General features: G+C 43.2%; 1 long non-coding RNA gene across 1 annotated transcript; it reads left to right on the top strand.

The window, feature by feature from the left end:
• The first annotated feature begins 7,297 nt into the window (after positions 1-7,297).
• LOC126989394 (uncharacterized) lies at positions 7,298-8,268 on the top strand. Its single transcript, XR_007743247.1, has 3 exons — positions 7,298-7,656; positions 7,954-8,052; positions 8,152-8,268. It is a non-coding gene; the product is annotated as an uncharacterized LOC126989394 (long non-coding RNA).
• Positions 8,269-14,288: the final 6,020 nt, after the last annotated feature.

Genomic DNA, 14,288 nt, shown 5'->3' with positions numbered 1-14,288 from the left:
AATTAGAAGGTGTTCAGCGTCGGGCAACGAAAATGATCCTTCCTTGCGCAACAAATCCTACGAAGAAAGGCTTTCTATCCTTAACATGTTCTCTCTTGAGAAACGTCGCCTCCGAGGAAAAATTGATCGAATGTTTTAAAATACTTAATGGTTTCACGAATGTAGACAGATCAACATTGTTTATGATCGATGACAGTCTGCGCACGAGGAACAATGGCGTAAAACTCAGATGTAGACAAGTAAATTCAGATTGCACCAAATTTTTCTTCACCAACGTTGTAGTGCGAGAATGGAATAAGCTTCCACCATCAGTGGTCCAGTGTAACACGACTGACTCCTTCAAAAATAAGCTCGACCGTCACTTCCTTCAACTTAATATCAACTAGAGTAGAAATGCAACGTTTTGGAGTCTTCTGATTAATGTAAAATCACTTAGGTTTAAGGACAGACCACCAAGTCTGGACCATGGGGTCTGTGTGGTCTGATTTTCTCTGTCACTCTCGCTCTCGCGCTCTCTCTCCTCTCTCTCTCTCTCTCTCTCTCTCTCTCTCTCTCTCTCTCTCTCTCTCTCTCTCTCTCTCTCTCTCTCTCTCTCTCTCTCTCTCTCTCTCTCTCTCTCTCTCTCTCTCTCTCTCTCTCTCTCTCTCCTTTTCTCTTCTCTTCTCTTCCTTCCTTCCTTCCTTCCTTCCTTCGCGCTTCTGCGCTCCTGCCTAACGAATTTATTAGACTTCTTCCACCACATGCCCACATACCCAGTGATGTTATATACCTGGACTTTCAGAAAGCCTTCAACAAGGTACCGCACGAGCGACTCCTTCAGAAACTGCACTCGGCAGCCTTCCGATTGGCTTCCAGTCACTAGTGGAGTGCCTCAAGGGTCAGTGCTAGGTCCCATTCTCTTCATCATATATACCAACGACCTCGAATCAGGATTGAAATCAACAATATCGAAATTTGCTGATGACACCAAGGTGGGGGGAAAGGCTCTAACAAAGACCGACTGCGAAATCATTCAGAAAGACCTCAATCACATTATCGAGTGATCGGAAAAATGGCAAATGTCTTTAATGTTGACAAATGCAAAGTCATGCACATTGGGTCCAGAAATAGTAACCACACATACATCATGAATGGGAAACCTCTGCAAGCGATGCAGGAGGAAAAGGATCTTGGAGTCACTATCAGCAGCGACCTGAAACACGCGAATCACTGTAAAAAAGCCTACAACAAAGCCAACACTATGCTCGGGTTCATAGCAAGGAACTTCGAGTGTAAAACGCCAGACTTGATGCTGTCCTTGTATAATTCCATGGTAAGACCGCACCTCGAGTATGCAGTACAGTTCTGGTCTCCTAATTACAGAAAGGACATTGATTTACTGGAAAGAATTCAACGACGCGCCACGAAGATGATACCAACCTCACTCACCCGTACTCACCCGTACGAGGAACGACTCAAGCGACTCAATCTCTTTACATTGGAGAAGAGACGCCTACGAGGGGATATGATTCAAGTCTTCAAGTATCTGAAAAAAAATCAATAACGTCGATTACTCCAAATTCTTTGAACTGCAAACCAACCTAAGAACTAGAAGTAACGGTTTACCCATTCAGTCCAGTCGACGTAACACAGACATCGGAAGGAGTTTCTTTTCAAACCGAGTCATCCGCCACTGGAACAATCTTCCCTCAGAAGTAGTAAATGTGAATACTATCAACTCCTTCAAATATAGAATCGACCGTCACTTCGCTGCGTCGGGAGTAAACTGAATATTGAGGTGCTTTCATCTGCTCCTCAATATCGAGGTGCTTTCATCTGCTCCTCAATGTCGAGGTGCTTTCATCTGCTCCTCAATTTCGAGGTGCTTTCATCTGCTCCCCAGGCCCCAATTGGCTGTCGAGCAGATTAAATCACCAAAGCGGGCTACCTCGTAATGAGCCAATAGACTTCCTGTTGCCTGCATTTCCACGTTTCCATGTTTCCATGTTTCCTTCCTTTCTTCCTTCCTTTCTTTCTTTCTTTCTTTCTTTCTTTCTTTCTTCTTTCTCTCTTGTTTCCTTTCTTTCTTTCTATCTTTCTTTCTTTCTTTCTTTCTTTCTTTCTTTCTTTCTTTCTCTTTCTCTCTATCTATCTCTCCATCCATTATCTATCTGGTATTCTATCTCTCTCCCTCTCTGTTATAATAAGGACAGTGCGTGGTCGATGCGTCCATTCCACAACGGTGCGTCATTACCAACAAGATTTTTTCCACGCAAGATTCATGAAGCTCCTCGCCATCCATAAAACATCGGCGACTCAAATCAATAGACAATTTACTCTTGACAGCAAACCCTTCCTCAACCCTGAACGAGTGTGTGTGTGTGTGTGTGTGTGTGTGTGTGTAAGATAGTAGATAGTGTTGCCAATTAAAATCAGTGCGGTGCAGGTGCTCAAACTTACGTGGACACACACACACACACACACACACACGACACATATACATGATTACGATAACCTATCTCTCTGTCTGTCTGTCTGTCTGTCTTCCTCTCTTTCTCTCACATATCTTTGAGTTCCTGGTTTCTAGACGCCACACTGTAAGTAATGTGACCCCTGCAATGCCCTTCACTTCTTCCTCTACATGCATACCATATCTAACGCCTCTTCCTTCCTCTCTCTCTTAAACACACATAAACACCTTGGTTCTTAGACACCATGCTATAGGTTATGTGGCCAATGCATGACTCCACTCCTTCCTTCCTCTACTAAAACAGATCTTTCGGCTTTCCTTCCTCCTCTCTCTCAAACACTCATACATAGGTACCCTGTAGTTCGTGGTTTTTAGACACACTATAGTCGATGTGGCCCCTCTAAAACACCATTTCTTCATTCCTCCTCTCTCTCTCTCTCTCTCTCTCTCCCTCTCTCTCCCTTCCTCTCTCTCTCTCTCCCTCTCTCTCTCTCTCTCTCTCTCACACACACACGCTCTCTGAGTCCGCCCGTTTCTTCACACCACACTGTTCGCAGCGCTACCGGAGACCCTTGCGCTCCTTCCTTTTATACCCGCATACGCTGAGTTTCATGATGGCGTATTCCGCTCAACGATCGCCTTGAAATGGTGCTGGCTCTGAAACTGAGGCCCGCCGTGTGTTGCGCCGCAGCACCGCTCTCTGTGCCCGCAACGACGCCAGCTTAACACGATGCTCCAGTGTTGGTATTCCACCTCTCACGTCAGCTATTTCCAAAGGCCAAAAAGGAGATCAATCGGATTCTCATGAGTGTTTCCTTATGTTCAAAATACAGAAGAAGGGTCAAACTACAACCAGGTTCATTAAACTACCTCTGGAAATGCCCCAAACCCGTTACAAAAGCCCTATGAAATGTGGGTGTGTGATCCCCGAAATGTTTGAGAATATGGTCCTTGGTTCCTCGCGCTGATGGCAAACCTCACAGATGGATCCTTTCAATTTTCTGTATCATGGAAACGGAGAGCTTGAGTTTATCCCTCGAGGCGCCACTACCAGCAAACTTAATAAACACAATAGTACATGAATAGCATAATAATACGTGTGAATGGCAAACCTCACAGATGGATCCTTTCAATTTTCTGTATCATGGAAACGGAGAGCTTGAGTTTATACCTCGAGGCGCCACTACCAGCAAACTTAATAAACACAATAGTACACGAACAAGTATAATAATACGTGTGAATGGCAAACCTCATAGATGGATCCTTTCAATTTTCTGTATCTTGGAAATGGAGAAGTTGAGTTTATCCCTCAAGGCGCCACTACCAGCAAACTTAATAAACACAATAGTACACGAACAAGTATAATAATACGTGTGAATGGCAAACCTTATAGATGGATCCTTTCAATTTTCTGTATCTTGGAAATGGAGAGCTTGAGTTCATCCCTCGAGGTGGCTCTACCAGCAAACATAATAATACTTGAATAGCAACGAGGCATATTAATTATGATGTTCTGCAATTATGAGGAAGGGGAAGATAGAGGTTAATAGATTAGTCCTTTCATTTTTCTGTATCTTGGAAATGGAGAGCTTGAGTTTATCCCTGGAGGCGCCACTACCAGCAAACATAATAATACCTGAATAGCAACGAGGTATATTAATTCCGATGGAGGCGCCACTACCAGCAAACATAATAATACCTGAATAGCAACGAGGTATATTAATTCCGATGTTCTGCAATTATAAGAACATAAGAACATAAGAACGCAGGAGTCTGCAAGAGGCCGGTAGGCCTGTACGAGGCAGCTCCTTTGACCCTAAGCTCCCGTGTATCTAACCCCACCTAATATCGCTGTCCATGAATTTATCTAGTCTATTTTTTAATGTGACAATTGTATTGGCACTCACCACATGACTGCTAAGCCTATTCCACTCATCCACCACCCTGTTAGTAAACCAATTTTTGCCCATGTCCCTGTTGAATCTGAATTTATCCAGTTTAAACCCGTTACTTCGTGTCCTACCCGGTTCTCTTACCAACAAAACCTTATGAATGTCTCCCTTATTAAAGCCCTTCATCCATTTATAAACCTCGATCATGTCTCCACGCACCCTTCGCCTTTCTAGAGAATGCAAGTTTAACTGTTTGAGTCTTTCCTCGTATGGCAAGTTTCTCAACCCCTGAATCATCTTAGTCATCCTCCTCTGCACCGATTCTAACATTTTGATATCCATTCTATAGTAGGGTGACCAGAACTGAAGCGCATAGTCAAGATGAGGTCTAACTAATGCTAAATATAGTTTGAGGAAGACTTCGGGGCTTCTGTTGCTTACGCTCCTTGAAATAAATCCCAGTACCCTATTAGCTCGATTTCTAGCTTGAATGCATTGTGCCCTTGGACGGAGATCAGAGCTCACTAAGACCCTAAATCCTCTCGCACCCAGACCTGCTTATGAGAGTGTCATTTAAGCAATAGTTATGTGAGGGGTTGTTCCTACCTACACTCAGAATACTGCACTTCCCTACATTGAACTCCATCTGCCATTTATCCGCCCAGTCATATAATCTGTTGAGTTCACCTTGGAGAATACTAGCGTCCTGATCCGACTCAATTACTCTACCGATCTTGGTATCATCTGCAAATTTACTAACATCACTACTAATTCCTGTGTCTAAGTCATTGATATAAATAATAAACAAAAGTGGACCTAATACCGAACCTTGTGGGACCCCACTCGTAACACATCCCCAGTCAGATCTTTTACCATTGATCTGCACTCTTTGCTTCCTATTGCTAAGCCACGCCTTGACCCAGTTCAAAACTTTACCCTCTACTCCGTGAGCCTGTAATTTAAGCAACAGTCGTTGGTGAGGAACTTTGTCAAACGCTTTATTAAAATCAAGATAGATTACATCATAATGTTCATCTCTGTCAACCGCCTCAAATACTTTATTGTAGAAGGACAAGAGATTGGTGAGGCATGACCTACCTTTTGTGAACCCATGCTGCGAGTCGTGAATTAAGCTATGTTTCTCTAAATGCTCCCGAATGTTCCTGGCTATTATGGACTCCAGCATCTTCCCTATAACCGATGTTAAGCTAATTGGGCGATAGTTTGAAGCAACTGACCTGTCCCCCTTTTTAAAAATCGGCGTCTTATGAGGAATTATGAAGAAGGGGAGAATTTAGGTTAATGTAATATGATCAGGAAAGGTATAAGGATTAAGGGCTGTGGCGAGGAATAACATCATGCACTATAGCTAACATATAAAGAGTATTTACGTAGATGTTAATACTAATACTCTACAAGGAAGGCGAAAATAGAGGCAAACGCTGTAATACTCATCAGGAAGAGTAAGGATTAAGGGTTATGGCGATGAGTAACACCACGCACTACAGCTAACATATAAAGAGTAGTTACGTAGCTGAATTTATCCCTCTAGCAATATGTTGTTATAAGGATGGGGAGGATTTGCGTTAATGTTGTATTACTCATCAGAGAGGGTGAGGATTAAGGGGTGTGGCAAGGAATAACACCATGCACTACACCTAACATTATATAAAGTCTAGTTACCTGTTTAACAGAGCGTGCATGACAGACCCCTCACCTGTTAATTAATATCAGTGCGTGAGGTGTGCCGGAGTCCTGAAAACCAAGAGGTAAAACATGGAAATACAGGGAACAGAAAGCCTATCGAACAGATGAAAGGAGTTCGTATTCAGGTAGATAATAGTTCTGCTTCACTAAAATTTACAGACGAACGTACGAGTAACATAGCCCTTTTTTTTTTTTTCATAGCGGGGATAAACTATAACAGGGCATAAAGCAATGTATATAAATGTGTATAGAGTGAGTATATGATAGAGAGGAAGACCAACGATATAGCTACGCCTAGCCTTAGTGCTCATCTCCGTTCCTTTGACTCTTTAGCATATGGTGGATATACAATAAGCAAGGATTAGCTGCGTGTGGCTTAAGTGCTCATCTCCGATCCATTGCCTTAAGGTTATAGTGGGAATACAATAAGCAAAGACTAGCTGTGCGTGGCTTCAGTGCTCATCTCCGATCCATTGACTCTGAAGCTTATGGTGGGTATACAATAAACGAAAACTAGCTGCGCGTGGCCTCAGTGCTCATCTCCGATCCATTGACTCTGAAGCTTATGGTGGGTATACAATAAACGAAAACTAGCTGCGCGTGGCCTCAGTGCTCATCTCCGATCCATTGACTCTGAAGCTTATGGCGGGTATACAATAAACGAAAACTAGCTGCGCGTGACCTCAGTGCTCATCTCCGTTCCATTGACTCCGAAGCTAATGTTGGTATACAATAACCAAAGACTAGCTGCGCGTGGCCTCAGTGCTCATCTCCGATCCATTGACTCTGAAGCTAATGTTGGGTATACAATAAGCAAAGACTAGCTGCGCGTGGCCTCAGTGCTCATCTCCGATCCACTGACCCTTGAGCCGATGATCAGTACAGCAAACAACACACAGAGACTAACCAGCTGCTGCGCCCAAAGTCTCAAGCCGTGTGTTGCCTGCCCCACGCACTCCTCAGATTCATAAGCTACGCACGCAAGCGGTGACCTACACGCCAACGTTCCTGGTATATGTAACGACTTCTCAGGGTGTCTATAAATTCCCTAGTATTCTCTTCGTACCTTCGTTTTAATTGTTTGTGTTCTATTGAGGGGTTATTTTTATTTTATTTTATAGGCGTGTATATATATTTTTTTCAGTATATCTTATTAGATTTATTTCTTAATAGTTTTTTTTTCGCATTTCCTGATGTAATATTTTATTCGAATGTATTTTGAATTTGTCTGGATTGTTTATATTCTAACCCGTCCGCTGCGACTGGCACGGATTTGGTCTTCACTGGTAGCCTGGTTACATACACTCCCAGGTCTTTCTCTGCCTCTGTGGTGGATAGTGGAGTGTTTCCCATGTGGTATTGGTGTGCTGGATATCCCTTCACTGGTAGCCTGGTTACATACACTCCCAGGTCTTTCTCTGCCTCTGTGGTGGATAGTGGAGTGTTTCCCATGTGGTATTGGTGTGCTGGATTTCCCTTCACTGGTAGCCTGGTTACATACACTCCCAGGTCTTTCTCTGCCTCTGTGGTGGATAGTGGAGTGTTTCCCATGTGGTAATGGTGTGCTGGATATCCCTTCACTGGTAGCCTGATAACATACACTCCCAGGTCTTTCTCTGCCTCTGTGGTGGATAGCGGAGTGTTTCCCATGTGGTATTGGTGTGCTGGATATCCCTTCACAGGTAGCCTGATAACATACACTCCCAGGTCTTTCTCCGCCTCTGTGGTGGATAGTGGAGTGTTTCCCATGTGGTATTGGTGTGCTGGATATCCCTTCACTGGCAGCCTGATAACATACACTCCCAGGTCTTTCTCTGCCTCTCTGGTGGATAGTGGAGTGTTTCTCATGTGGTATTGGTGTGCTGGATATCCCTTCACTGGTAGCCTGGTCACATACACTCCCAGGTCTTTCTCTGCCTCTGTGGTGGATAGTGGAGTGTTTCCCATGTGGTATAGGTGTGCTGGATATCCCTTCACTGGTAGCCTGGTAACATACACTCCCAGGTCTTTCTCTGCCTCTGTGAGGGATAGTGGAGTGTTTCCCAAGTGGTACTGGTGTGCTGGATATCCTTTCACTGGTAGCCTGGTAACACACACTCCCAGGTCTTTCTCTGCCTCTGTGGTGGATAGTGGAGTGTTTCCCATGTGGTATTGGTGTGCTGGATATCCCTTCACTGGTAGCCTGGTAACATACACTCCCAGGTCTTTCTCTACCTCTGTGGTGGATAGCGGAGTGTTTCCCATGTGGTATTGGTGTGCTGGATATCCCTTCACTGGTAGCCTGGTAACATACACTCCCAGGTCTTTCTCTGCCTCTGTGGTGGATAGTGGAGTGTTTCCCATGTGGTATTGGTGTGCTGGATATCCCTTCACTGGTAGCCTGGTAACACATACACTTCCAGGTCTTTCTCTGCCTCTGTGGTGGATAGTGGAGTGTCTCCCATGTGGTATTGGTGTGCTGGATATCTCTTCACTGGTAGCCTGGTAACATATACTCCCATGTCTTTCTCTGCCTCTGTGGTGGATAGTGGAGTGTTTCCCATGTGGTATTGGTGTGCTGGATATCCCTTCACTGGTAGCCTGGTAACATACACTTCCAGGTCTTTCTCTGCCTCTGTGGTGGATAGTGGAGTGTTTCCCATGTGGTATTGGTGTGCTGGATATCCCTTCACTGGTAGCCTGGTAACATATACTCCCAGGTCTTTCTCTGCCTCTGTGGTGGATAGTGGAGTGTTTCCCATGTGGTATTGGTGTGCTGGGTTTCCCCTCCCAAGGTATTTGGTTTTACATTTTTCTTCATTGAATTGTAGCAGCAACTCATTGCTCCACTCCTGCAGCTTGGTGATGTCTTCTGATGAGCGGTCTGCATCCAAGGGGGTAACAACCACTTCCCTTCCTTCATTCGCTGCTGTTCTAGTGTCCTGCTGTTTCCACATGTTCACCTCTATACTCTTTTTTACTGTTTTCAGGCACCTTTTCTCACATCTACTTTTCTCATCTTTTTGTTTCTCTTTTCATATTTTCCTTTTGTCTTTCTTTTCTCTTCCCTTTTTTTCTTTTTGTTCAATTTTCTATTTTCTTCTTTTTTTTGTCTTGTATTTCTTTTGATGATCAGTGTCTGTGAACCGGATGCCAAATGTATGGTTAGTTCACTAAATATCTGTCTACTTATATGTCAATGTGTCTATCGATCTATCTATCTGTGAGTCAATCAATCAATTATCTATTTATCAATGTTTACCTATCAATCAATCTATCTATCTATCTATCTATCTATCTATCTGTTTGCCCTCCTATCTATCAATCTAACTGTCTGTCTATTTATCTATCTTCATATCTATCTATGTATCTGTGTATCTATCTATCAATTTATCTATCTATCCATCTATCTATCTATCTTTTTACCTACCAATCTATCTATCTGTCTGTCTATTTCTCTATCTTTCTATTTATCTATGTGTCTATCTATCCATCTATCTATCTATCTATCTATCTATGTATCTATCTACCTACCGGTCTATCTATCAGTCCATCTATCTATCTATCCAGCCACGCACACGCCGCCCTTCCTATTCCACACACACACACAACACTGAACAAGCGGAAGGAAGGAAGGACGTAAAGCGAAAAAAGTTTAGCAAGCATCGAACAGCAGTAATTCCACGAGGCTTATTATGGCGTTTATCGCTTGGCCCCGCGGCGAAAACAACAAACAACGGGCGGGAGGGAGGAAAAAATATATTGTTTGTCTGTGTATAGTGTAGTGATGAAGAGTTGATCGCCCTCTATAACATGTACGAACTCTATACACATTTATATACTGCTTTATGCGCAACCTTATCGTGGTATTTAGCTTTTACTCCCGCTGTGAAAACTGAAAAATGAACGAATGGAGGAAACTTCATATTCTGTTGGTCTTTTAAAAATTATACTAACGCAGAATAATTTATCTTTTCTGTAACATCTCCATCCATGTATTTCAACTTTCTTTTCACTTACAATAACATGAGCTATCCTATTCTTTCTTTAAATTATAGTAACGCAAAATTCATACTCTCTCTTCCTTCTCCATCTCTATATTTTTTTTTCACTCACAATGACAAACTACTATATTTTGTCTTTAAATTCTAGTAATGCTAACCTCTCTACTCTAATGTAATGCAAAAATGGCCCTCTCTATACCATCTCCACCTATGTATTTCGACTTTTTTTCGTTTACAATCACATACACTATCCTATTCTTTCTTTAAATTCTAATACTGCTAACTTGTTTACTCTGATATACCGCACAACTCATCCTCTCTATACCGTCTCCATCAATATATTTCACTTTATTTTGTTTATAATTACATACACTATCATATTTTGTCCTTTAATTCTAGTAATGCTAACTCGTCTACTCTATTTCAACATCTATCTACGTATTTTATCTATTTTCTACTTATAAATACGCAATCTCTATTTTTATACAGCAAGGGAGGCAGCTCAAGGTAAAAAAAAACAATAACAGCAACAAAAAAGTCCACTAAAAAAAATGTACGAGAGGTCAGAGGAGAGGTCAGCTTCGGGTGGAGAGGTCAGTCTTGGTACTCTCCCACTCCGTCTGTAAGTTCTAATAACCATGCAAATTTCGCCCATTATTTCATCCTCATAAATATACAACCTATCCCATCACGTCTATGAATTGTACTGATGTGAAGATCCGCTCCTCTATCTCACTTTACTTTCATATTCTTACTTTTCTTCCACAAATACCTCAACACACGGACACTATAGCATTCTGTCTGTAAACTCTCGTCAGGTAGAACTCGCTCAGTATTTCATCTTCAGCAATTTTACCTTTTTATCCACTTACAATAACTACAGACACTATCCCATTCTTCCAATAATTACGCACACTATCCTATTCTGCTTGTAAATAGAATAGTAACGCATAATTTGATCAGCCTATTTCATCTTCACCTGCCTATTTTTAACTGTTTCCGATTTATAATCACGCAAACTATCCTACTCTGTCTTAATACTCCAGTAATGCACAACCATCATATTCTTACCTTTTTTTTCCACATTGAGCTCTCCACCCAGAAACAATCCCATTCCGTCTGTAAATTGCACTCATCCACTCTATTCCATCTTCATCTATACATCTAAATATTCTTAACTTTTATTTCACACTGAACTATTATTAACACGGAAACTCTCCCATTCTGTCCATAAATCTAGTATAAGCCAGCGCTAGTCCACTCTCTATCATCCCGTCCACACACACACACACACACACACACACACACCCTAACAGCAGCCTCCCAGGAAACATATGGCGGGGCATTAGTAGGCGGCGTTGTTAATCCACGCTACAGCAAGGATAAATAGAACCCCAGAGTGAATGCCTGCTCCTCCATCTAAATCCGTTTTGTTGGCGTGAATCATGTCTTTTATATTACCTAACTCAGCGAGGATTAGCGGACCCCTATGGTGAGTGCTTCCTTTCTCCTCCACCAGACACACACACACACACACACACACACACACACACACACACACACTCTCTCTCTCTCTCTCTCTCTCTCTCTCTCTCGGCCGCATATTTCCGAAGAGTATGCAAGATTGGCACCACCTCGAGCCCCTGAGCCCTGGGTGACTAATAACGTAATTCTATTCTACTTATTCTCATTTTATTATTTTATTCTATTCTATTTTATTCTATTATTCCATTCCATTTTATTCTATTTTATTTTATTCTATTATCATGTATTTATCGGCAGTATGTACAGGTAAAGACCTAACTTGGCCCACTCTAATCTGACCTAATCACATGATGCTCTCTGAATTATTTTCATTGTATTTCCCGGCAAAAAGTCCTGTTCTACCCTTATTTAACCTAACCTGACCTAGCCCAATCTACCCTACCCTGAACCAGCTAAGCTGACCTCAGCTAACCTAACCTAACCTTAACTAATCTAACCTAGCTTGTCCTAACTTATTCTAACCTAACCTAACCTAACCCAATCTACCCCAACCTCAACTGACCCAGTTTATCCTAACCTTAACTAACCTAACTACAACCTAACCTAACTTTAACTAACCTAACCTAACTCCAATCAAACCTATCGTAGATTAACCTAACCAGACCTTACCCAGTCTAACCTAACCTGACGTAACCCAATCAAACTTATCCCAATCAAACTTAACCTAACCAAACTATAACCTAACCTAACCTGACCTACACCGGGCCGGACTTCCAACAGTACTACAGTTCAGGGCTATGCCTCCCTCCCCGCCGCCGCCCTGCCCGCCACTCGCTGCTCGCCACTTCCCGCCCCTCATCACTGTGTCGAGCTCAGGAGCTCATCTATAAACTTAAGAGCCGCACAGCCTCCTTCAGCGATCCCTTGAAATCTTCCGCCAATATAATGCTTCCCTTCTCCATCCTCCTCGCAACTTCAACGGTCTTGCAAGGAGGAGGAGGAAAAGGAAGAAGAGGAGGAGGAGGAGGAGGAAGCGCCACCCCACACAAGCAAGGGAAGAAAAGTGCGGGTGAGGGTCATATTCTTAAACAATTCGGGCCCCAAGAACACTTACTTGACAAGGCTTTCTTAGGAGTTTGGGGCATTTCCAGGGGTACTTTTATGGTCCTGGTGGTAGTTTGACCCTTCTTCTGTACCATGACCGTGGAAAAGCACTCATGAAAGCCCGATTAATCTCCTCTTCGGCCTTTGGAAATAGTTGACATGAGAGGTGGAAGCGTCTGAGGGTCATACTCTTAAACATTCCAGTCCCTAAGCACTCATATTTGACAGGCTTTCGTAGGTGTGTGTGGCATTTCCTGGGGTACTTTTATGACCCTGGTGGTAGTTTGATCCTTCTTCTGTACCATGACCGTGGAAAAGCACTCATGAAAACCCGATTAATCTTCTTTTCCACTCATGAAAGCCCAATCAATCTCCTTTTCGGCCTTTGGAAACAGTTGACGTGAGGGGTAAGAAGCGTCTGAGAACACCGACCTGAGTGCACCATCCCCATCTGAGGCTACAATTGGCCCTTCCTGCTCCATGCCTCGCCCTTCCCAGAAACCTCCCCGTTCCCTCTCCTTTTTTGTCTCGTCTGCTGCCAAGAGAAGTCGACGCTCACTCCGAGGTGTAATTTTTCTGTCACTTTGTTGCGCGAGTCTTTACAGAAGCCGGGAAAGACATCAAAGAGCGGGACTTCTTGAGGGTTGCACGTCACGGTACTCTGGTCTCAGTTTGCATCCTTCCCTTTAGCTAACTCGGTCGCTCTTTGCCCGGTCTCCTCCTCCGACTATTATCATGAGGGCGGCGTCTTGAGGGAGTCTTTGATACTTCTTCTGAAGAATACACGGCCGACCTGCTTCTAATCATCACCTTCTTTTAACTCATTCAGTCGATCTTTTTCCGGCCTTTCTCCATCTATCTTTATGAGAACAGCGTCTTGTGGGAGTCTCTGGTAATTTTTTTTCTCCTATAGTTCACGGTAATCTGATTTCAGTTTACTTCCTTCCCTTCAGCTAACTCGATCGCTCGTTTTTCGGCCTCTTTTTTCGTCAATTTTATGGTAACGGCGTCTTGTGGGAGTCTTTGGTAATTTCTTTTCTCTTATTGTTCGCGGTACTCTAATCTCACTTTACTTCCTTCCCTTCAGCTAACTCGATCGCTCTTTTTCTGGACTCTTTCTCCGCCTTTCGTTATGGTAGTGGGGTCTTGTGGGAGTCTTTGATACTTGTTTCCCTTGTTCTGTCTCCTCGTACACGGCCGACCAGCTTCTAACCAACAGGGTCTCCTAACTCGATCGCTCTTTTTCCGTCAATCTTTTATGGGAACAGAGTCTTGCGGGAGTCTTTGATCATTTCCTTTCTCCTACCTTTCACTGTCTTTCGTCCGCCTCTCCGTCTGTTTCCTCTCCGTCTATTTCTTATTATTTTCTTCGTCTATCTATAAGTATGGGGGCAGTGTCATATGAGCGTCTATGGTACTTTCCTTTCTCTATGTTCTGTCTCCTTTGCCCTTAAAAGTAAACACTCGGGGAAAGTAAACACACGGCCGACAAGCTTCCCCTAACCACGAACTTCTAACTAACTCGATCATTCTGTTTCCGGGCTCTCTCTCCGTCTCTCTTTATGGGAATAGCGTCTTGCGGGCGTCTTTGATACTACTTTTCCTTTTGTTTTGTCTCCTTTGTCCTAAAAGTAAACACTCTTCGATAATACACGGCCGACAAACTTC

The sequence above is a fragment of the Eriocheir sinensis genome, unplaced genomic scaffold (assembly GCF_024679095.1).
Source record: "Eriocheir sinensis breed Jianghai 21 unplaced genomic scaffold, ASM2467909v1 Scaffold115, whole genome shotgun sequence".
NCBI classification, from domain to species: Eukaryota; Metazoa; Arthropoda; class Malacostraca; order Decapoda; family Varunidae; genus Eriocheir; species Eriocheir sinensis.
This window is presented reverse-complemented; position numbering and strand designations above follow the sequence as displayed.